The 25,488-nt window shown below is 34.6% G+C and overlaps 1 long non-coding RNA gene across 1 annotated transcript in view; it reads left to right on the top strand.

Moving 5' to 3' along the window:
* Nucleotides 1-25,488, top strand: part of LOC137923629 (uncharacterized) — a 138,314-nt gene that overhangs the window by 84,863 nt on the left and 27,963 nt on the right. The window contains exon 2 of the long non-coding RNA XR_011107561.1: nt 6,047-6,076. This is a non-coding gene — a long non-coding RNA (uncharacterized lncRNA). The remainder of the gene's footprint in view (nt 1-6,046; nt 6,077-25,488) is intronic.

Below are 25,488 nucleotides of genomic sequence, written 5' to 3'. Positions count from 1 at the left end.
GATCTTGTAGGGGAAACCTGGATATATCCCTCTACATTGCTCGTTGAGTAATTGGTAAGCTTTCACGATGTCCAAAGTAAAAGATCACGCCCAACGATCAAATGTTTCATATTTAAGTTTACCATATAAGTCATATCTGTCTTCTTTGTAATTTTTCGATAATTGTGTAAATAATAAATTTTTAAAGTGGTGACAGACAATCATATTGATAAAAACAGCACAATATGATATTACTGAATAGTTATGTATGAAAAAGGTAATAAACAGTGACCATTAAAACGTAACTTCTTACTCGCCGCCTATAGACAAGTTCGTAAACTAGTCCGACCGGATGGGCCGAGTGCATTTGCAACTCGTGCCGTATCGATAGCATAGATTCTTTTATGCCTCATTTAAATTCATTTGTAAACCAACTCTTCTATAAAATTACGATAGTATATTGGTACAATCAGTTCGTCCCCGCCCAGTAGGCGTAATGGAACATTTTATTAATATTTAGCGCGAACTATATTAAAGCAGTTTGGCGCCATGGTGCTAATTCGCGGAAATTTTGCAGTCGATTTATAAAATGGAGAGTACTATTCGGCTAATATTTATTATAAGTGTCTGAGAAATATCGTTTTTTTTTTCAGACTTATGTAATTTCGGAGATTGCAGCAATCATCTTATACGAGACAGTACCGGAGAATCTTTTGGTATTTGGCTTACAGCGTAAGCGATCCGGTTGTTCAATCGTGGAATCCATCTCTTCGTGCCGTTAGTGCGACGTTATGTATACCCACCAACATGACTGACAAATACCATTCATCTACCCTCAATAATAAATTTTTAGGCTAAGGTTACAAAATATATTTAGCCTTTTTACAATGCAGTCTCGCCGATTCAACTCGGAGTTGTGTGAGCGACAGTCATCGAATTTAAAAACTTTTTTAGATTGCTTAGTAAATTAAATACCGTTAATGTTTTGAAGCATATTATATTAAAAATTAATTATATCGCGAGGAACTACTCACAATTGGATCTGTATGTTTTGAGTAAAATACAATTCTTAATATAGGTAGTAATTGGAAGCAAGAAATTCTTGTCTATATTTGGGTATTGTAATTCGCTAAATAAGCCAAACGTTATGATTAGTATTCTACGGAGAATATATATCTGTGTTGTAAATGTGTTTTAGATAGACAAACATTCAAAAAGTAGAGTACGAGTTTAGAAGATAGACAGGCTTTCGATAAACTATAGTATGGGTGGAAATAGTCCGGATGAATATCTTCGGCATTCAAGCGTGGTATATGAACGATGCGCTTGATCTTGCAGCGATTTAATAAAATTTGCACTCAACTTTATCCGCTTTTGCTCCAGAGAATTTAAAATTTTAGACATTCTCGAGTCTTATTAACGACGGTCGATGTATTTTCCCAACCACCGATCGCAGGACGTTGATTACAAAATATTTGGGTTAATTAATACTGGTAGCAGTTTTCGGAATAAATATTTCAACTAAATAATTAATTTCTTAGTTATCTTGGTACATTAAACGTACCTTTTATTGATTTGTTTATATAGGGCCTAGCTCGTACGTGTCCATAGCCCACTAAATTTATAAGAATTAATTTTTCTTTAAACCGGCATACAGTTAGCTCTAAAGTGGCAGTAAGACGTTATAGTCGTTTCTATTGGCACAACTTTTGGAAAATCACACCATGTATAAGCTTATAGCTTATTTTTTAATTGCTCACAACATACTTAGCATGATAAAAACATTAATAGCCCGCGTGTTCTTGTAAACTGTTTTTCATGTTTTCAATCGTCTCTTTTACTCATCTCTATATTCGTGTATACTGACGCAAGCAAAATTTTATGCATTGGTTTAATGGAAAAAAACCGCAATTTTCATATAACTGAAACATTTCAGTTTTTACAAACTCATCAGCTATAGTTACTGCAAGGGTATGCGGATGGTTCTAAATTAAAAGAGCAACGACCTCTGCTTTCTGAATAAAAAAAATGTGTTCTCATTGCTGATACGTTCGCAACAGATTAACCGGGGCCTTCTTGTGTTGGACACGTTCTCAATTATTGATATCCTGTCGTTTGGCTAATTCATCAAAATTAAATTACAGGGCTGCGAGCCGAATGTGAGGCAAAGAAAAGCATTTCGGGAATGATTGTTATACTTAGAAATCACAATAATGCTTTTTGGAGATATTTATGGGTTTATTAAAAAACCTATTTTATTTATATAATCGTGGTAAGGACCATATAGATCTTATTGGATAGCGTATATAATATTTTTTAATAGCAGTATACTTTTTGTGTTTATCATAAATGATTTAAAAGTTTAAAAATTCTGCTAAGCGCCATAGGCAACCGTAGAGAATTACCGGCAGTTAGGCTATCTGTCTTATATTAATTAATGAAATTTTATTTTTTGTACCAGTACCATTTTTTTACTACCACTAACTAAACATACTTTGTACTGTATAATCTTTTTTTCAAAAGAAACATTTCCTTATATCTCGTTCTTTTGTTCAAAAAATTATCACCACTAAAGTACCAGTAAACTCCGTATGGAAGTGTGCGTTAAACTTGCATAAAAATACTTTTATGTGAAACGTAAAAGTTAAATTTTATCTTTATGACCATATTTCGATGTTTTAGAAGGTCAAATAAGCATTATTCTATAAAGATTTACCTACATCTATTTCTCTAGCTTATCACCGAACTTACCTTATTAACAATATAAGGTCTTAATATCATTATGAATGAATAAATTTAAACGTAACACATGAATAAGTTTATGAAAACATTTTGTTTTTATTTACCGATGCTAGTTAAATATTACAGTACATTTAATAACTAAATACTGTGTATATAATAACAAATGCACACCAATTAATATACATCCGACAATCAACAAACTCGGCTTGCATATAAATTCGGTATCATTAAATTTGTTCTGTTGCCGATTCAAAAGTTTGTTGCTCCGAGTCTATATATAAGTAATTATTTATTCAATATTTATATACCGGATTGTCATATCTCAATCCGTGCAATTTAGGCATTAAGCAGGCAAGCAAATTAAGAATTGGTTGAGTTGAGAAATTCGCGAATAAATTGTAAAACACCTTTTTATATTACACTGTTTCAAATATTTTTTTATAGTTTAAAAAGTGCAAAACTTGGTCTAAATGTATATAATTCTTTGACATATTCAAGCATCTGTGTAAATAATATTACTATATTTCACAAAAGTAGTGACGCGATGTGTTTTCTTATGACTCATTAAGTACAATGATCCTTCCGTTACTAGAAGAATTCAATATTTTTCAGAAGGATCGCCATTGTAGAATACCGACATTCGCGTTCCCGAAAATAATATCAAAGTAATTTAAACTCCAAGCCTATGTATTAGGATTCAAATTAGTAGCAAAGATTTATGTCACTCAATGCTGTATAAAAATAGACCTTAAATTGAACCAGTTAAAGTTATATATTAGTTTCGCATTGACCATTTTAGTTTCTTATGAAGACACCGAAAGGAACGTTAGGGTATTGCAAAATTTACCTGCTCAGAGAAGTTTAATCTTAGAAGAACTTTAGTTGTGTGAAGATGTGTTCATGTTTGATTTACAATATTAATGAATTACTTTCTGCGACAGGATTTGGATACTTCCTAATTTGTATGACATCAAGTGTTGTGGTGCATGAACGTTTGGACACTCGTGGGATGAATTTAGTGAACTTACGTTTAAATTATATTAACACACTTTAGAAACAGCCTGCGTTACTGATAATTACACATATCTATCAATAAACATATTTTTATACGTAGATCAAAAACAATGTTTAACATTTATTTTTATTCAAAGCAGTTATACTTGGACGTTGCAATTACGTAGAAATGAATGAAACCGCAGAATGATACAACAGGATGTGGTGATACCTTGCACCAGTCAAGTTTTATATATAATTATCGAGCTATAGATTACAGAACTTAACTGTGATAAAAAATATGTAATTTTTTAATGAAGAAAATATGAAGGATATAAAATATATAGAGTGCTAATGATGTTCATGTAGAAAGCGGTTACTATGTATACATAATAAAAGCCAATTGACAAAACATTTATTTAGTAAAAACAATATTACTATTATTGAATGGCAAGGATTTAAGTGGTAGTATAAACATTGCCATCAATTCCATATCAAAACGTGCTAGGAACTGTTAACGTTGCTCTTGACATAATAGCTATATGCGATAACAGAGCTATTTACGATAACGCGCGATAACGTGATGGATGAGTATGGGCTGGCGGAGTAAAAGGTGGTTAAAGCGAAATGACGACCTTGACGACCTTGACAAATTGTTCGAAAAATTATGGTGAGTCAGATTATAATTGAAATTACCTCCACTTTTTATTTTGTATTTAAATTTTTTTTATTTCAATAAGAAAATGTGTAAACTGAAATTACACTTTGGAGAATTAAACACTGAATGACTCCGCGACCAAGATGGGTAACAATCAATGAGTAGACTACGCGGTGTGGATTGTAGCATCAATTCATTATTAACATTGGATAAAATTAATTAACTGTATGAGTTTAATTCACTGTCAAATTAATTACATATGGTTCTGAAAGGCCAACCTTTATACATTGCGAATAATTGGTTTGATATAGGTAAATTACCTATCAAATACGTAGGCAGGGTTATTGAAAAGTTACTTATACCTTTAAAAAATTCAAAAAGTACCATGCTTGCTTTTATAACTACATTAATTGTTACAATGTAAAAACTTCAAAATGGAATCATTATTATGCAGTTAACGTATGATTGATTATATAAAAGCTATGTATAAGACTCATACAAAAGTTCTAGATATAAAATAAAGACATACAAATAGTGCGATAATGTTTACGGGAGCGATCTAAAAATTATTATCTCAATACGAGGATACTGTGGAAAGATTCTATGAAATATTATCTATATAAAGCAAGATAACGCGATAAGAAGTTTCCTCGAGGTGATCGATTAATACCTAATATCGGGGTGGGCGTACGTCGCTTGGGAGATTAGCGTGATTTCTTACGAATTATGTAACGTCTGCGGTCGGCCGGCCGTCACTTAGTACTTTTTTATTTGTTCTTAATAGTTTTTATACATTTAAAGTTGAATTGACGAAAATAATGTGTGTCAAAACAAGCAAGTGGACAGAGGCCATATAACGCGCAGAACAGATAGCCTCTTGATCTTTAAGGATCTGGGGAAGAAACCACGGCAAACTACGGTCTGACAAGATGAAATTATCATTCTAGACGATTTTTGATTGCAGGTTGCATTTGCTTATTGAAATAATCCTAAATTTTGATTTGCAGCTGTGTAAATTTAAAGATCTTTTGATAAACGTGTTCCTTTTTCATTCCATACATTTCCATAGATCTTTGAAAAATTGACTCAAATGTATTGATTTATACATTTGCGTGAATATTTGAATATTTTAAATTATCGTATATGTAAAAAAGTTTGCCATAAACTGTTTACATCCCGCCGCGGTTCAAATGTTACATGTGTATGAATAACTCCGATAACATGCACCTGCCAGTTTTATTGGCTAGTTACGCACCAATAATGTTTTATTTGTAATAAATAACATTTTTATAGCCCTTTATAATTGTGCAATTTAAAATAAGTTTAAATTGACATTTATACTTTTAAGCTAAAAAAAATCATCATCATTATTTCAGCTGTGGGATGTTAAATCCTAAACGCAGTCTTCTTTCATAGACATATTCCTATCCTGGGTTGAAAGAAACCTGCTTACATCCAGCGTCTTCCGATGGCCGTAACAAAATCGTCTGTCCACATTGTGGGTGGATATCCAATTGTGTGCTTGTCGGTGTGTGTACTTAAACAATAGTATGCTTTAATATGTAAGATTTTTTGTTACCCATTTTGTTTACGAAAAATTGCAAAACATAAATTTAAAACTTATAAAAACCATAATTAATTCAATTGTGCTAAACTCTGTCTGTTTGTTCACAGGCCACACAAAATGATGCTGGAGTCGAGCCGGTTAGTATGATACTTCACACACAAACTCACACAAACACGCAACACTAACAAATCGTCAGCCGCGGGGGCACGTGGTTTTTTTTCTTGTAGCCAGATCGTTGCAGCTGCCACCGGCGGCAACTTACAATTGTACCTTATTAATGATTCGACTCGTGCGTGTGCTTAGAGGGAGCGATTCGTGATTTCTTTACTCTTAACTGGCACTTAAATGAACAATGAACAAGCGTAACCCCAACCCAATGCGATGCTAAATGTGATGTTTCTTGAAAGTTATTTTAGTTAATTATAATGTAAGTAGAGGCGTCAGATATAAGTGAGAGGAGGCCGATATGCTAATAAAGACTTCTAAAAAAGTGAAAAATAAAAGTAACTAACACAGTCTAACACATTGGCAGGTTGAACAGGCGCTGGTCAGGCCAAGCGTGCAAGAAAGATGGTCAATTAGGCCTTAAGGTTCTTGGGTGGAGGTCACGGAGCATCAAATGTCCAGTATAGAATGTCCTTCTAAAAAGTGGATTAATTACCTTGTTAATGGTTTCGGAAGACGCTGGATGCAAGCGGCTTGAACTAGTCTTGGAAATACATGTGGAGGCCTAGATCCAGCGTCGTACGTCCTACGGCTGAAATGACAATGACTAGTATAATGTTACATACAGAGCATAATGTAATTGATGTAACACTATAAAGTTGTTTTCGTTTGCCATCCTAAAGGGACATCAGTTGTTGAGTTTGTTTTTAAAATTTCATAATCTGTTCCCCTCATTTCTATCCGTCTTACACTAATCTTAGGCGCCACTTTGAATGGTTTGCATGTATTGCCTATTGTTTTATTAAGTACATTTAACAGTTTTTTGACCCTGCGTTATAATTTGCTGTCATTGCATCAAACTCCACAAGTTTTAAAGTTAATTCCATTCACATTACGTTCATGTATTATCAGTTTGGATACCGCTTATGGGTCGAAGTTTTGCAGGGCGCTTTACTTATAATAGATGGAAAAATGAACGCCGTGTTCCACATAGGGTAGAAGGTATTAGGTAACTCGTATTTCCAGCAGTAAATTAATGTAGGCTCATAGTGAGATTAGTTCAGAGATAATTTTAAATAGATTTTTTTTACTTTAAGACAATATTTGTATATCGTTATCAAAAGTTAAACAACACAAACACACAAAGCTTCGAGCATAGATTCGTTCTGGCGCACCTTTCCTTGTACAAAAGGGGAATTTTATCTTCTACGAGGCGTGGCTTCGTGGGCGTCTGTTGGCGGAGCTAAAAATCTGCGCGAAAACATATCCAGTCTATACTTCCATAAAAGTGAGTATGAGGAAGATCTTCCGTGTAAACCAAAAGTTTGAATGTAAATCACCCGCACCAATGACCCGGAACTGCAGCCGGAACAGCGCTAGATGTATTTGGCTGCAATCAAGCGCTCCTCAGTCACGCATTAATTTATATTTTATTAACAATCCTCACGCCGCAGTACGAGCGATGTCCGCGCGTGATTTGTACCGCTGTTCGACTCGCAGCTTCGTTCGGTTATGTGAAAGAGCGTCATTTGCCGACAACTTGCTTAATCGCCGCCGTACGCGGCTCGCCGCGCCGACAGTTAATTTACGCGATAATTGGTTTAGTAAGTTAATGACGAGGTTTTAGAATTGTTGTAAATCATTGTATAAGGAAATGATTGAACGAAGTCCGACCACCAGTTTTATTAGCGTACCTTGAAGTTGTTTGCTGTTTAAGTTTATCAACTCAATTTTGAACTTAATTTGATATAATACTGTTTATTGTACGTAAAGAATTAGCGTCTTATTACTTGATGTACAAGTTGAGATACGAGTCGAGATCTTTTCAACACGTTCTTAGTAAAATAATTTATTTTTATTTTAATTTTTTTTTGGGAATCCATATTAAATTAAATAAGAGAACGACTCTTTCTCAAGTTAAAATATTTAAGTAAATTGTAATAATATCAATATTTAATGTTTATTTAAGAAATATTCATTTTTTTAAGTTCATAGTCATCTAATAATAACCGCGTAAGCTTTTAACTGGTTGATGTAAGCTGTCATTCACATAGTTTGACAATCTTTACGCATCTCCCCCGCGCTTATTCAACGAGATAAAATAATTACTTTATTGCATCATAATCACAATGCACGGCGCGCTACGGACGATGTAAGTAGCTTCGACTAGTGTGTAAAGCTCCAAAGATCATAAATCACGGTTGGAGAGAGAGAGAACAACTGAATATATATAACTTTGTTCTGCTGAAGCGAGATGCCTATATGTTCCTGCGTACCGTACACATGACGGCCGTGAACCGCGCTCGTAAACATACGGGTTACCAGCCGCCCGGCCTGAGCTGGACTGTTTGTTATTCGCGTGAGAATTTAAACCGTATTAATTACCTGATTTCCTATAGAGTGAGGGTAATTATTAAAGCGCGAAGACATTAATATCATGTCCTCTCAGGGCATACCCTGTACATTTCATTGTACATTTTTTGAACATAGACATTTTCCCGCGGAAATTACGAAACATTTTCTAGTCAAATATTTTTCACTGCATTAGACGAAGGTCTACAACCAATGTGTGTTACCAGTAATGATTAACGGTAGTGAGACCTGGTCTCTTACTATGGGCCTCATTAGCAAGCTCATGGTCGTTTAACTAGCTGTGGAGAGAGATATGTCCCGTACACGGACAAAAGTTACCTATGGCAACAGCGGTTTAGTATGTTGAAGTATCATTAGGTGGTGTACCCAAAAGGTGGACAGACGACCTTGTTAAGGTCGGTCGAAGGTTCTGGATGCAGACTACGAACCGAAATACAGAGTGTGGCCTGGGTCCAGCTGTGGATATTCTACGGCTGAATGATGATGATTTACCTGTATTCAATATATAGCTTTACAGAATTGGTGGCAGGGAACTGGAGGCGTTTAGCTAAATCTCCTCTCACGCTCCTAAACTAAGGGATATCTATCGGCTAGGGTAGTTAGAATATTTATTTCATCAAACAGCCAAGCTCTAAATTTGCTTAGGCGAACGCTCCTAGAAGTGACTTGGCGTAAGAAGTAGAAACTCATCTTGAGCTGTCACCCGAAACACATTTTCAGCATATCAATTAAATTACGAAAAATACGTTAAGTAATGTTACGTTATAATTAAGTACTTTAGTGTAGTTACTTGTTCAATAATTACGATCTTACATCTTTGTGTGATGCGAGTTCATAAGTTTGACTGATATTCAATTATCGAGCTTTCTCTATCTTTCAATAGAAGACTTTGTTATTCTGGTCTATGAGTTTCGTCATATTTAAAAGTTTTAAATGTTTCAGTTAATATCGTGTTGGAGATTGCCGTTCTTTATTTGAAAAGACTATTAATTCGTTGCATATTCTTATCATTTCATAATTCGTCTTCAAAGTAAGAATATTTCCATACATGTCATAATATTTTTATTTACAGTTTCGATATCTCGAACAATAAGCTTCGTGACCGCAATAAACGCTGTCCGTACGGGCATGTTTCTTGTGTAACGTTGTTTCGTCTAGGGGCAGCCGCGTGCACTCAAAATAACACTCAAGGCCCCGTTCAGCGATATTGGTCGTTAATGTCGATTACTTTATTTATTATCCGCTTCATGGCTCTAGTAAGATTTCATTTACTTTGTTTCAATTTTTTTTTTTATAGATGGCGGTAATTCAAAAGTGCTTACAGGTCAACTAAATCGTTTTAATGTAAGCAAGACAAATTTATATGTTTGGACACATCCTGACAGCAATTTTGTCATGTTAAACAATTATGAATATATTCTTTCTTATTATGGTAACAATATATTATTGAAACTATTTTTTTTAAAACAATGATAAACTCTAAAATCGTACGTAGACATCATGAATGAATTAATAAGCAGCTCTTTTAAATGTAACTAGGTTGAAAAGGCATTTTGGGTTGATGCGCAAAGTTAAACAAAACTAAAGGAATTTGAGAAAAAAAAATCTGTTGGAATAGTCGTATTATTAGTAGTATATAAAGTTATACCTATGTAATGAATGTATGTATGATCAAATCATTAGCATATCTCAATAGAAAAGTAGTTGCAGTGGTATGTGTTTAAAAAAATGTGTAATGTGTACACTCTTTTTTAATTCAATACAGTAAAACAGTAGAAATGCATAATGAGGAAAGTGTCCGTGAACAGGAGGTATGGTGGTCGAAGCTACACGTTGCGGAACAATACAGGAAAATATTTTAAAACAAGTAATGCGAGCTTGCATTATTCATGGCTGATTGGCGTCTTGTCTATTGGTGTGCGCATTGTATGTAAATGAATTGTGCTTATCGCTTCCAATTAAATGTTTATTTATATTGAGAGACATTTACACTTTATTATCTTTTTTTGCAAACGTTACGCATAGCATGGACAATAAAATACACACACAAGTCTTTCCATGACCAACCCAAGATCAAGACCATGCAGTCTACAATGTTACCAACGACTCCGTAACTTATTTTATAAATATCACCCACAGTACGATTAAGAACAAAATGAGCGACCACGTGGTCCATCGCCTACCCGCTTATCCGATCAAATGAATAACTGAACTCAGTAGAGGATGGAATAGTAAACATAGATAGGAAAGTCGTCATCGATTCCGTTAAGACTTTTCAAGACGGACACGACCTTTAGTAATTTAGAAACAAGTAGAAGATTTAATATTCAATTACAGAAGTTTACTCAAATACTCGTAGTCAATTTACACAGTCATAAATTCTTAATTTTTGCTGTCAATTAATGTACGGCTTTATAAGGTTGATTTGAATAAGCTTTACTAAATGATAAATGATCATAAGATACAACCGTGTAAAAAATAGCACAACAAACTAAAATTATTTTATTGAATACCTGGTTGCCACAGAACGTAATCACTTCGGCCTTTCAAATGTTTTTCATTGTTAAACACTCTACAAATAAAATTGAGGATAATAGCTACAGCAAATTTTGTTTAACAAGTCCATTGTCTCTTGACAATTCTGGTAAAAATTCTATCATAAACCGAACCCAGGTTTCCGGGTAAGCTTAGTTGTCGAGAAACGAGATTTACCCTTATGTCTCATCACTTCCACTTCACGGAAACTATTAATGCAAAGGTAAACCATAAACCTTCCGAAAAAAAAGAAATACAATAAGAAGTGAACAGTTTTAAAGTTTCTTTTTTATTACCCCAAATACAATAAATAACATCATCATCATATCAGCTGACAGATGCCTCCTGCAAGATATCGGCCTCCATCAAAGAACGCGACGATGACCGGTTTTACTTTGTGTTTTAAACCACTGGGGCAAGTGAGCATTTTTAATATATTATTAAAATGTATTATGTAAATATGCGTTAAAAAGTGTGTAAAGTGTTTCATAAAAATTGATTCGTAGAACGGTTCAGAACGGTAGCCGATTCCGCGCTCGATTCCTATTGCATTATTGTCGTCGGCGCAAGAACGCACTCTCCTTCCTCGCGTTGTCCCATTTCAAGCAGTCGCGCCGATTTATGACTATACGTATGCTGCTTTACGATCCGCCCGCTAAGGCAGTCCCAGACGTGCGTGAGTAACGCTCGTTTTTGTGCCACCAGCACCATATATAGTTTGTGTTTATTAGACTACTATTTGTCACAAATGTTCTTTGTGTTTTTCTTTAGTTATTAACTGTATAACTATGACCTTTTGATAAATTCCCAAGCAAGAAATTTTTTTTTATCTTGTATACATGATAGTATGATTGTTATGAGCGTACAAGCAGGGTGTAAAAATAGTTGAAATCAATGGTTTCTGAAATAGCAAATTACATTCTAAAAAAACGATTTGAAAATTCTGATTACTACGTATTAAAATACTCCCTGTCAAAAAATACAATCTGTCTCTGCAGAGTTTGTACTTCCAAAGTTTATTAGCAGCAATAGCATAATAAGTTAATTTAACATATTTCACAGTGATCACTTCATACATGTTGGTGGGATAGAGGTGTAAAAACTTCGCATTATTTCGCTGAGAAATGTTCACAGTTTCATCCCCTTAAAGCTTTTACACCTATAACCATACAGTATAACACAATCATCAAAAGCATCTCGCCTTACATTTTCTAGCGCAAATTGTAAAGCGCTTGAAGTTGAGAAGTATGCATTTTATTATATGACTGGTTACTGTGCTTTATTTACACCATTAGCCTAGTTAGGCGTTACTGAAACTGTCCTGATCGTGCAATAAAAAGTAAATATGTAGTTACATTAACAACTTTCTCGTTATAATTTCTGTTATGATTATTTTCTTGTTTAATCTTCTAAGTCTTTGTCTAAAGTTAAAAGTGCTTTTAAATAAATTGCTTACATGTGGAAACAATAAAGCGCAGTGATCCTTTAAAAATTTAAGTCTGAAAGGGTCTTTATTGTCCAGTTTACGGTAAAATGGCGCTCATTATAAATACGGAACGGACAAACAATAGGACGACAGCGGCACGAATAGCGCGGCCGTCTGGACTCCGAAATGTTTCGCAAACAAAAAACCTGCATCTAATCAGTCTTGCCGATCCTAAATAATACAAATAAGTGATTTATTTTCATCGTCACTTATTTGCGTATTTCTATTTCACTCACTTGTTAATATTGCAAAACTTTCTGGTTCACCTGTAAGGCAAAAGCCACAAGCAATCATGCTAGACGAGGCTAAGGCAAGTGATCCTTGAGAATTATATATTCAACTTCTGACCTCGGTAAACAGAAGGATGTTTGTGCGACAGTTGCAAGAGCTCCAACGAATAGGTACTCTCTACTAAATAAATTCTATTTGAATATTTTCTTGCGCGGGGGTGATTTCAACAACAACATATAGTGGGTAGGCGTAGTTATTATTTATAACGATTACAGATTATTGAGCTCATAATTCGTGTAAACGATAAGATTTCGCTTATAGCATGTTAACGCAACATTGCTGTTTCATTTGAAGCTTTTTACAATATAATATTATTTTTATTGTCAATTATTTCATAATGTCGCATTAACAAAATATTTGTCTAATTTCGGTTTGGGTTTATGCTATGCCAATCAACGTTTTAATCTTATAAATGTTAAAAGTGAAGTCGTTAAGAAACATAGAGACACTGTGAGAATAAATACTTTCTCTTTGGTACCGCAAGCGAGTTTTTTTTTTCATGTAAAAAGGCCCCAATCTCGGTTCTCACGCTCGCTAATACAGATATAAGAAATGTTAAGAATGGCGCATTCTACAATTATCCATTCACGAGTCCGCGTAAATGGCATGAAATTACAGTTTGTAATTGTACATTACAACTTCGCTGCTGCAACGAGTTCAGTCGCTTGTCCATCGTTGAAATTGATTAATAGAAATTTAAATAAAGCATTTTCCAATAAATTTGTATAGGGTTGTAAAACAATTGATATCATCTTATTAATACCGCTCGTATTGAGATTACCGTTTAAACTAGTTTCCATAAAAGTCAATTAAAGCCGTAGATAGAGACATCTTAAGGGAGGTGATTTAATTTTACGATTTTTAAAGTAAACTGTTCGAAATATATTTTCTAATAACTCCTTGTGCATTACAAAGATTAAGAAACCAGTCAAAGGCTGCCTAACTTACTTGAAGCAATCAATTTTGTCAACACCGAAACGTCGGTCACCCCGGCTCGTTTCGAATCGAGTTCCTTATCTCACGGTCGGACGTGGAAAATTATGTTGTTGTTTCGGATGACCATTGTGGGGAGTAATTACCATAAATCAGACGTGGGAAAGGGCGGGCGGGGGGCTGAAGTGCGGACGTCGCTGCAAGGCGCATGACGCGCTGCCGTCTGATTAATTGTTATGAGGTCGAAGCGTTCCAGGGATTCGCGGAAACTCGAAATTTGATAACGCCACGGGTAACTGCAGCAGCAGATAAAATATAGCGTTAAAATGCTCGTTTTATTTACGAAAAGCCTAATAAATGAGTTTATTTCGAGACATGTAATTTACTCTTTAATTATTGTCAAATCTTTTGGTTGATTAGTGGTTAATAACATTGATGAATCATCTCACTGCGAGCCTCATTGTAAAACTCACAGTTGCCCAACGAGCCATGAAAATGACTTTACTCGAGACTTATCTATAAGATCTAATTAGAAATGAGCAGATCCGTAGACTAGCGAAAGTAATCGACATAACCTAACGGATTGGCAAGTTGAAGTGGCATTGGGGAAGCCAGATAGTGCGCAGAACAATCCCCGGGGACCGTAACGTTCGTATGTCCATAGGACGAAACGCGCAGCGTAAAACTATCGCCCAATAGGTGGACAGATGACGCTGAATGCAAGTCGCTTCTAACCTCTTTTATTTGGACTCTATAGGGGAGGACAATAGTCAGCAGTGGACGTCCAACGGCTGAAATGTTGGTTGTTTCACTTTAAAACGCGAACCTTTTTCAAGTATAATTTTCCAGAAAAATAATGATTAAACTTTTTAACAATTATTTGATGTAGTATAAAATATAAACAATTTTAAAACGCACTCAATCCTTATTATGTATGTATTGAATATATGAATATTAAACTCGGTGTCGCTTTCACGTCATTGCGGCTTGAACGAAAAAGTTCACTTTTATTGGTATTATGTTAAAGTAAGCCGTGATAGATTCAATAAAAAAACTGTATCTAAAAGTGATATCCATTTTCACATAATTCATATGTATGCTTGTTAACATTCTTCGTTAACCTGTTGAGGTACAGTATGCGCTTTGTTACGCGTCTCTAACGGAATCCGTTATCCGAATCTTTCAAGATAAGAAATATTCCATCATTATTAAACGTGACAGGAGAAGGGAGAGATATCTGTACCCCTACGGTATAGTCCTCTCGAATCACAAAAGAACTTAGAATGAGAATTCGGTGATCATCTGTTGAGGTGATAATTTTTCACAATAAAGAATTGCGAGTATAAACTACGTTAATCGATTACAATAAAAACCAACCGTCAAATGACTTATACTGTTCGCCCATAATGATGTCACTTAGTACTGTTTCAGCTTGTACAGACGGAATGACCTGCTGCGACATTGAATTATAAATACATTACATTATCATTGCGAACGAACAAAGCAAGGCGATAACACACAAAAAGTTATTTCGAATTAGTTTCATTATTAACAATTTTTTACAAATCAGACTTGAGATCGAAATCTTATTTTTTTAATATAACGTTTGTGTTAAACAGTTCTGGATAAATCGTAATCAGTCTACATTCTACAAGAGTACACAGACTTTTCCCAAAACTTTCCACTATATGTTATCCAAGAGTTAAAGAATTAAATTTAGATAAGGAATAGCGAAGTAAACTTCTTACATTATAAGACTAATTGCCCCATAGAAGATAGAAGACCGCCGTATTCTGACCAGATCTCTGTGTTAATTAAAATGTAACAAGAAAAATAGATATTTTATATATTGTTTTATATGAAAATTATATGTAGCAGCCATTTTTATTCTGCCGGGCAAACTAACTTTTGATAGTCAATTTTATATATAGTTATCTTTATGAAAATCCTCACCTGCTTTTATATCTTCGTCTGTTGATAGGTAATGTGAAATTCATAATTTATGTAGAGTATACGGTAGATGGGGTAGTTTTATCCACCCGTTCCGCACATATGGCCGAAGCGGGGATTAACAATACAAATGTGTTATATATTATTTATTAACTTCCTCGTAGAAGGGGGAGAGAAAATACATGTCTACGTCTTCTCGTGGGAGTCGTTAGAGGCAACTGATTAAACTTAAACAAGCAAACGGTTAAATTACCTCCGTCTTGTAAGAGCGACGTTCCGCGGTCCTAATTCCTAAGTATAGTAATAATTAATAACACAATGTTGTACCCGTTATAAATATGCTATCTATCATTGTACGACTATAAGCTCAATGCTGTGATTTACTTACGTAGTCAAAATTTAACACAAAATGATATTTGCCGCAATTTTTGCAGTGAAGCGTTAGTAACTGAGAGATCCTTACTGGTGCAGAATATTTTTCAATTAATCCTTTTTTACATAATTTTTTTTTTCAGAATTGCCAAAAAATTCCGAAAAAATGGAGCCAAAGTAAAACTCTAGATCGATTTTGATCGATAACCTATATTTACAGCAACATTACAAAAACTTGTTGATATAGATTAAATCGCTATCTTATTATTGAAATTTTTATTATACATTCATATCAAACTAGATTTTTTTAAGAGTTAAACTTATCTATTTCATATTACCATAGAATAGATAACAATTTTCGGTAGTTTAATAACATCAGTAAACTCATGTCTCATAGTTTCTTAATAGTAACAGAACGGTATCTCGGAGTCCGGTCATTACTTAATTAGATACGCCGCGGCGGCGTCACGTGTGAACCCATTCAGTGAGATATCTACTTACCGCCCAGCGCGCTCAATACATTACGTCTTTAACATCTCGTGACATGTCGAATACCATTCTTCTCTTAAATATTTCAGTCTTTTTTATAAACTCACGTAAAAGTAAACAATAGATCATCATTTCAGCCGTTTGACATCACATGTTGCCTTTAGAGCCATATATTTCCTATAAGACTAGTTGAAAGCAGCCAGTTTTCTACGTCTTCCGAACACTAATAAGGTCGTCTGTACATCTTCTGAAAGGACGCTGGACGCTACGCTGTACATGCCTTTTCGTGGTCTTCGCTTCAGAAACTTAAGGCTCCAGCCATCTGTCTAGGCGCTGTGAGGCCTGCTCGCTGCCTCTTCCGATATCCTTATTCTTGATCGACCACGAAGAGTAATCCCAAACAATGCGTACTCCACGGGGAGCTGAGAGCTTATCAATAAAGCTCAATGTTATTCCTGAAACTTTAAAGTTTGTGTACGTAAAGTTTAGGTAGAAAAAAAATGCTGTCATAACAAAACATGTATAAAGATATATGATTAACCTTATAGTTATATAAAATCGAAATCAGTAAATTGATTGTCGATTATCGATTGTCTATAGGATTGTATGTAAAATGATATTAAAACATTATATTACCGTTACTTTATCAAAACTTCGTCAGTTTTACAATAGTTAAAAGTTTTTCGATCTCTAATTTAAGTTTATTCACTCATTTGAAGCCTTTTTTCTTACGTATTCTTTGAGAGTAAAATATCTTTTCTATTCTACTTATTTAATTATTTTATAAACTTATAAGTTGTGGGTTCATGACAAATGAGCCTTTGTATTATGCTCCTCATAAACAGGCGATTCATCAAACCTAACCCAAAGTGTATAATCATGGTATGACTCATGGACATCACGTTTACAACTAATGAACTTGCATGGAAGAATTCTTCAAATTGACCTACTGCAACTGTTTTTATCTTTTTGATTTATTTAAACAAATTAACAAAAGTTTTTGTTAGAAAGTATCCTGTATGTTACTCGAATAGAAAATCATAATTGCATTTGTATGACTCGAGCATTTGTGTTTCGCTTGTGTATTAATGCGCAGTAAATTAGGGTAGGAAAACATAGAACGACAACGTTAATTTTATGGTTAGCATCCAATTAACTCAAAAATACCAACCATTCTTTACAATCAGTTGATAGATTACCTTCACTTCTAACTTTTCATGGACATCCGTATTGAAAATTTTACCGCGTAATTTGAATGCTTGCTAACACTTATGTGTTCAAATTATACATATACATTCTTAACTGTAATGATTTCTATTAATTTGTCTAGTCTGTTTTCTGCGTAATAGATAAAAATATTTGCATTAGATAATTGTTGCCCCGCCGCAAACAGTTAGTTTGCCTAATTCCGCGATCAAAATCCCGTGCAGCCTTTACAATAGAGCCGATAGAGTGTAATTGATGAGCTATCGAATTAAATTACACACGAGAGCACAATACGGGCCAGCCAACCTGGACACGCGGCCGCTCTCCATTAGCAAATTAATACCGATGTTCCTCAGCGCCCCATGGCTTCCCGTGTTTGTGTAAAGCATTTTCATTTTTAGAAGCACTTTTTTTATTTTTCTTTTTATAACAGTATTTCCATTTTTTAACATAGTTTTCAATTATTATTTATCTATTTCCCTAAACTAAAAAACAAAAGTTACAAATAAATTAGTCTGTATATATACTACACGGTCGGTATTGATAAAAATAAATGGTAACTTCCCGTGTGCGCATACGTACCGACGACAATGTTAGGGTCGTTGAAAAACACCTTGACCATGATCTTTTGGAAATCTACGGAGGAGACCAATGACCAGCAGTAAACGTTTTACGACTAAATCATTAGTTCATGGGATATTGGAAGTGCTTCAATGAATAACATCAGAAAAGATAATTATTACAATATGTAAAATAAATTTATAGGAAAAAGTGCACGTTGTCTAACAAATAGCATCCATATGAGTAATTGTATTTGTTGTTATATGATATTATTGATAAAAGGTTAGCAATCAATTTTAGATCGCGAAGCTCCGAAACATCTCGTTCAAAATACAGCAATGCCTGATGACGAAGGTCTTTGACCAGTGTGCGTTGCCGGTGATAACTTACGGATCCTTGACGAAGTCGCGCTTACGGTAGCACTTATAAGAAGGTCAGTGAGACATGTTTAAAATTTCGCTGCAAGATCGAATCAGAAATAAGAAGATCCGCAGAAGAACCAAGGATACCGACGTATTTCAAAGAATTATTCGTCTGAAGTGGCAGTGGGCGCAGCACAAACGCTCGTGCAACCGATGGTTGTTGGGGCTAAAAGGTTGTCCATTGGCGAGAAGAAAGAAGAAAGAAGCCTCAATTTTATATGAGTCTTTAATAGCGACTGCAAAGAAATTTACAAATGTGTTTACCAACTACCACTTTTTAAATTATCTTCTCGATTGACGAAAAATTTCGTCCCAATCACTTTGTTTTTGTTTTTTCCTATATAACACGCCAAGTCCTAACGTAGGCCCTAACAATATATGTGACACTAAAAGAATGTATTCGCACCGTGCAAACGACAGGACCATGCAAACGTATCCTTAGATGGTCATTAATATATCAATGAGATGTGCGTTTTCTGCTTGGGCGAATAGTTTATGTTTATGTTTACATATTAATGCGATAATTTATCTTGTGTATGGTGTAATGTTATTATTATTTTAACTGTTTCCATTCAAGATTAAGAGGACATGAATCATACGCATAGGTATATTGAGCTTTAGTTAACTTATGTTATCGACATGTATTTGCTTTAAAAACTGATAATTCACTATTAATACGAATTTTAAATGTTTCGTAAATAAGAAATTTTTTATACTATCTAAGTATTTTTACTTGCGTTTTGTTTTGAAAGGGTTTCGTACATGGTATTTTAAAGTAGCGGAGATCTAACCTGCGCGGATTAATTGTTAATAATCAATTTATTAAGCCGTCACCCGCCGATGTCGTGTAGCGACACGATCAATTATTTTCCGCAATATTTCATTAAAGCCCCCGATGAATGATTGAACCAATTCCTATCAGCAAATCGCCCGCGCGCCTGCAAACCCAGACGATATAAGCCTTTTTATTTCCAAGCATTCGACGGTCTAATTATTCGCGGCAGTATTTCGTGTTCGTTTCGTTTGCAGGAGCGACGCCGCCGATGCGTCGCGACCACCGGTACGCTTCGGGCCCATGTTTGTCCAAACATTTGTTTGTTCGCGTGTATCGCGTTTAAAATTAAAATGTACGAATTCGTGCAACGTTGCGTTTAGTTTAGGAATCCCCGGAGAGTTTTTAGTCATGGCTTTTGTACGCCCTTAATTGGAGCTTTTTTTTTCAAAACACATCCAACCTGTTATTTAGCGGGACAGTAGTGGTCTAGTGCTTAAATATTACTTCCGTTTATATATAGTAAAATTATTTGATATTACTAATTTTAAACACTAAAAATTAACGCCTAACGAAAAGAAGCACGTACAAAGTATGACCCATTTTTCCTTTTATTTCGTTTGTTTGTCCTGCTCGGGAGGATGCCCAGATGTCAAGTCATAAAATTCCGGATTAGTCACGATATTTAATCTTTTATAAAACTTAATATGCACGTTCGTTATAAATTTTCGACATAATTTTTCTATATGTTTGTTACATATAGAAAAATTGCGGGAAAATAAAATTAAAATGAACATGGTATATTTACACATAACTATTTATCAGAAAATTGTATCATTTCAAAATAAATTCATTATAATTTTATTTTTCTATATACTTGAAACAATTCTATATACTTAAAATATCTTCAAAGATACTATAAACTTACAAAAGCTAATTTCGTAGCTATATCAGATTTATGTCGCATAAATTGTGGAATATTAAGTTAACATATGTCTAAATGTTTATTTAGTTTCTATTTTCTATTTCTTCAAAGGCGATCTCTATAAAAAAAGCCGCAAACACCTTTCTTCTGTGTCATAATATTGAATAAAATACTTGACCACTTATTTTTACTTTACACGGATTTATTAAAATTTGTTTCAATTGTAACATTTAATTAACCGTTTAAGGAAATTTTGGTAGAGTTATTCTTCAAGGTACGTTCTAAAAGGAGGTTTATTCGAAGAATGCACTTTATTCGAAGGTTGATTCAAGAAGGATCCAAGGAGATTTCTCATTAGTGGAACGGATCCTCCAGGGTCCTCAATGCGCTTGTGATTCTTTGTTTTATAGTTATTAATTGACTGCGATAACCGACTACCTTCTTGGCGATTCTACGCCTATATTAAGTGGGATACAAAGAAAACATCAGAAAGCAGCACGAATGTTATTCATGTTAATTTCAATTTAAATTAAATCTAAAAAAAATGTACAATACCTTGTGTTTATCAAGGTTAGAGACATACGTGTCAATATCTTGTAATAATACACATATTAGAGATTATCGAGGTTAATTTTGTATTATAGCTTTGCTAGGTAAAACGAATAAACGAGCTTCTTATATAAGCGAGTTGGTTCACAGAGTGATTTAGCCACGAACGTATAAGCTAGGTAGATAAGCCGCAGTTTTGTCTTCCAATCTGCTGTTGCATAAGATGGAAAGCTTCTCGTGCAATCTAATCTCGAACGACGGGTGAACGCTGTTTTGTTTTTACAAAAGTCAAGCTGCAATTGATACGATTTTATTATATACCCGGGTACATCATTTAATTGATAATATTCATCTTCTTTTTCTCTCGTGATAACCTTAAGGAAAAAGCTCGTAATTGGTCTTTTTCAATGTTTAATTTAATGTTGTACTTAAACTATTCTTTATATAATTATTATGTTAACTCCACAGTAAATATTTTTATGTGTTAACATTTTTGAAGAAAGTTATTTATAAAAATTTTATCCAAAAGTGTACGTGTACTACATAGCCCTCATTATACGATAAATCAAAAGTTAGTCTAGTTTCATGATTTGTCGTCGTGTTAGATACATTGGGTATTTAAATCAGTAGCATAAGGGAGTGGGAAGCCAACGACATTGTCTGGTGCATCGTCAGGTACAAAATGCATATGTCTCTCTATGCAGAATTCTTTTTCCAATATTACCTAAACGGTTAATTTTTTTAGGTACAAAGTACAATAATTATAATATTTTTTGTAATTGATATTATATGTGACTTTTAAGGTTAGAAGAGACTTAGTTTAGAAATGGATTACTTTGTGCATATGCGGCCAAAAATTATAATAGATTTCATTATATATGAAAAATAAATATGACTTGACTACGACCATGAATATAATAGGATTTAAAACAAGTAATTAATGTTTGGTGTATGCAGTGAAACGTAATATAAATCTGAAAAAGCAGTATAATTTTATTTTTTCTTCCCCCAGGGACCGGCTCCAATAACTCTGGCTTTATTTACCAAAGCGTTCTCTACTCGCCCTTTTGTTTCTCTGTTTGCGAAAACTAAATCCTTTAATACATTTTTCTTTAAATTCCCTCGGCGCTCGATTACGGACTAACGCAACAGGTTTAGCTCGAGACGGACATCTGAACTTACGGAGCCTGGAGTTCTGTTCTTAGATTAATATCGTAGCGTTGTGCCGAGTAATGGCGGTAGCGGTAACACCCGAGTGACAGCAATTTAAGCTCGATGTCTTTTTCCGAGTAAACGATGCGATCACCTAATGCAGCTCGCATTTGCATGTACATAAAATGTTATAGACCTGGAGTGATGTTAATTCGAGAAAACTTAGATTTTCATCTATTTAGTTAATTGGGTCATGCTGCTTATTCGTTATGTTCTAATCCCGGCAACTAATGAAAAGTTGCCGGGATTGTATGACATGATGACGAATGAATGAATTTCATAATGTTAGTTTCAGGACGTCTGCTTTTGGACAACCAACCCCACAGATTTCCAACAACACCAGTTAAAAGCGGCTTAAATCCACCATCTTCCGTCGACCCTTGTGTATAATCTAAGCTAAATGATAGCTAGAACGGGACGCTGAAATTATCTCAAATAATATTAAAATTTTCTTTACAGAGACCATCTTCGTTTTCTTAGTACAGTTAACTGCTTACATAATACAGACAAGACTGAATACAGAATATATTATCATTTATTACCGCGCTGCGATAGTGCTAGTTTTCAAGGTCTAACTTCATTGTTTTGATAATAATTGTATATTAAGAAACACGGTTCGATTTTATACACGTATAAAATAATTTGGATTTTAAAACTGTTTCTTCTTTAACAACGGTGAGAAATTATTTCTGTTTGATATTTGTGCGCTTACTTATTATAATGTGCTTGTACTTTTAATATTGTTAAAGGCATGTCCTCAAATAGTGGTGCATTACTGTTCCAATTTGACATCGCCACAGTTACTGCTCAAGCTCAGGTTAGGATGCCCGCTCATAAGGTGGACAGACGACCTTGTTAAGGTCGTTGAAAGATCGTCAATTTTTCATACAGGACGCTTACAGATAAGCGTAATTAAAATTCGCGTAATTTTTTCTACACATTTTCTACATATTCAAAAACATTTTATATGGAAGGCCTATTTCATGCAGTAGACATCTTTTGGAATTTCACTTACAATTAGGTGAACACTGCCACAATTATATTTAAAGTAAAATACTAAAAATATGTTGCCTTTATACTTTACAGCTGTCAAATAAAACAACAGTTATATAAAGAGAAATGTCGTGTTGATTTTTGCCGCCGCAGCATGCAATGCGGTCAACCATCTTTTAATTCTATCGTCATTGTTCGATTTATCACATGGGCAGTTTCGATCAACATAATGAGGTGACCGCTTATGTCAAGTTTCATTGTGTAGATACCTCGCGTCCGTAAATGGAATCACCAATTTTACATCAGCTCTCAACGACCGTGCGCTTTATGGCCTATTAAATAAATCCCAATGAAATGTACCCTACATCATACGGCTTCTTGACATAAACGAACTACCTCTGGCATTACGCGCGACTCTTTTGGATCGCTGCATAATATAACATACATTGAGCTCTCGGTATTCGTGCTTTAGTACTAGATGGATAAAAGCGGCAATGGGAGCAAAAAGCGTGTCATGTGAAATATCATCGTAGGCAGCCGGCGCCGCAGAGTAGCGAGCGAGGCAATATTTTAGCTTATTTGCCGCTATAGCAGAGCGCCGCTTTGCAATTTAAGAGATGTACATCTATATTTGTTAATGTTTTTTTCGACTTAGTATGTAAAAATGCGCTCGTATCAATAATATGGCAACGTTTTCTGTTATAATTTTATAGTTGTCTTTATTATTGACCGTATGTTTACATTAATTAACAAATTCTTTGTCGGTCCGAGTGTACGTACGTGAGTGTATGCATATGTAATAAAATTCCACACCATGTCTTAGACCATCCTTTTCTAAGTTTCAAATCAAAAAATAAATCTTTTTTAGCATTCAAGAGTTTTTAGTTGATCGAAATGTCTGTAACATTGTTCTTGAACTTATTTACATGGTTGGTATTGTATGTATATATCAAAAATTGTAAAATTTCATTAAAAAAAAAACACAACCGTTGAGTTTGCTTTTCTCAGCAGATTACAATTGCGAACCGGTGGTGGCTTACTGCATATAATCATAAAATAATTGACGATTAAAAAATGCGTGTAAATTCTTACTTGAATGCAGATATTTTAAATTTGAAATTATGTTTGAATATCTTCATTACGCTGACTACGTGCCATTTATCATTCAATACTAACGATGACATCATATTTAATGCAACAGTTTATTTTAGTGCAACACAATACAAAGGAAGCGTTTGTAAATTTGTTCATATAAATGTACATTGCTAATCACAATTTCGAAGGATATAACCGTACATAATATAATATCAAGGAGCCTTACGCCTGCTATTATCACCAAAAGGAGAAGAAATACCTTGTTAGTGTAGTAATGGGTATATATAGGTAATATATATAATAGTAAGGCGCTCTCGAAATATATTGCAGAAGTAATATATCTCTAACTTTTAGCTACATAGTTTAGAGGATTGGCAAGTTGAAGTAGAAGTGGGCAGGACGCCACATGGCGCGCAGAACTATTGGTTTTTGGGACAATAAAATTTTGGATTACCGGCTAGAGCAACTACAGACTACCTTGTTTAAGTCACCAGAAGACGCGAGAGGCCGATTCCGACCGGTCCTATTGGAAATCTACGGGGAAGCCTTTGTCCAATCGACGTCTTACGGCTAAAATAATGATTATTCAAAAAATCATCCCTATAATTTAAACAGTGTCACACTGAGCTGAAAAAGTAGCGAGAACATGGCGCAAGAGGTTGACAAACACGAGCGACCAAAGAACAGAAAACATGGCATAAACAGATAACTACAAGAAAAGTCGCATTCATTCGACAGCAAGTGTCACAAAATGTATATGTGAAGTATTTACTAAAAAGGAGAAACAGTGTCAGATGTAGCACGGTGTAACGGTGAATTATGAATATAGAAACCGAAAATTAAGCCCGTAGACGTACGTTTCTTAACAACTTCAACGAACATAGGAGTTCAAGAATTTGTTTCGCGTTGCTTCCTTATTAAGTTATTTCGAGGAGCAAGAAAATGTGATGTCGATAAAGCAACAAGTTCCTTTCTGGCAGTTTTATGGCAATGGTGTCGCGTATATACCGTGCGAAAGGAGGTGTAAGGGGGTGGGATTGTCGGATTGGGAAACCCGTTGAAAAAAAATGTTAGGGGTGTAAGAAGAGCGACCACATGGGTGGAGCGTTGCGAAATGTTTAAAGCTGAATCGAAAAGTTAAAAGCAGTGGATAACCGTCGCGGCTCCTGCAAATATGCATGAATAAAATATATTTCAGTCCCATATAATTGATAAATAAT

This window comes from Battus philenor, unplaced genomic scaffold, assembly GCF_028537555.1.
Source record: "Battus philenor isolate CCGP_79_NKW_IND1 unplaced genomic scaffold, ilBatPhil1.0.hap1 SCAF_22, whole genome shotgun sequence".
Lineage (NCBI taxonomy): Eukaryota > Metazoa > Arthropoda > Insecta > Lepidoptera > Papilionidae > Battus > Battus philenor.
The sequence above is the reverse complement of the archived record's forward strand: the minus strand, read 5'-3'. Positions and strand labels throughout refer to the sequence as shown.